We start from the raw sequence: 579 nt of genomic DNA, 5'->3' as shown, positions 1-579 counted from the left end.
AGTTATTTGTTATTTTATATTAGGCATAGCCTGCCCTATAGCATGGTGTATTTTTATTTGTTTTGTTAATAAAAGTTCTATGTTTTATATATAGGCTAAAGTGAGTTTGACGTTGTTATTTTGTTGTTGCATTCAAGCAATTGACACCGAATTGCAGCTAATTCGAAAGTGAAAGTAAAATGTGCACGGCGCTTTTAAGCTATTTGAAAGCGAGGAAAAGAGGGGAAATTCAAACAAACTAAAAACGAACAATTGCTTTACGCCGAATTGCCGCTATTTGAAAGTGAAAGTAAAATGCGCATGTAGCTTTTACAAGCTATTTAAAAGCGAAGGAAAGCAAGGAAAAGAGGGAACGCCCCCGCCCACACGGTGATACCGTGTTGTCAGTGTTGTCACACGTCGATTAACCGGTGGGAAAATTTCCTCACTGTCACAACCCTAAAGACCACATGGCTAACATGGCTATTGCTCCTATAACAGCTCATTTTTATCAGTTCTTTTGTCTTTGGGTCGTTATATTTCCTCACAGATTTCTGCTTGTTCTAAATCAGATACAGATAAAGTAGCACAGTAAAGATT

The 579-nt window shown here is 37.5% G+C and overlaps 1 protein-coding gene across 1 annotated transcript in view; it reads right to left on the bottom strand.

Annotated features, from left to right (window-relative positions):
* The window catches only part of LOC107748295 (nephrocystin-3-like), a 29,883-nt gene that overhangs the window by 18,491 nt on the left and 10,813 nt on the right, over positions 1–579 (bottom strand). The window lies entirely within an intron of this gene.

Source organism: Sinocyclocheilus rhinocerous, unplaced genomic scaffold (genome assembly GCF_001515625.1).
Source record: "Sinocyclocheilus rhinocerous isolate Xijiao unplaced genomic scaffold, SAMN03320098_v1.1 scaffold1762, whole genome shotgun sequence".
Taxonomy (NCBI): Eukaryota; Metazoa; Chordata; class Actinopteri; order Cypriniformes; family Cyprinidae; genus Sinocyclocheilus; species Sinocyclocheilus rhinocerous.
Note: the sequence above shows the minus strand (reverse complement) of the source record. Positions and strands in the feature narration are given on the sequence as shown.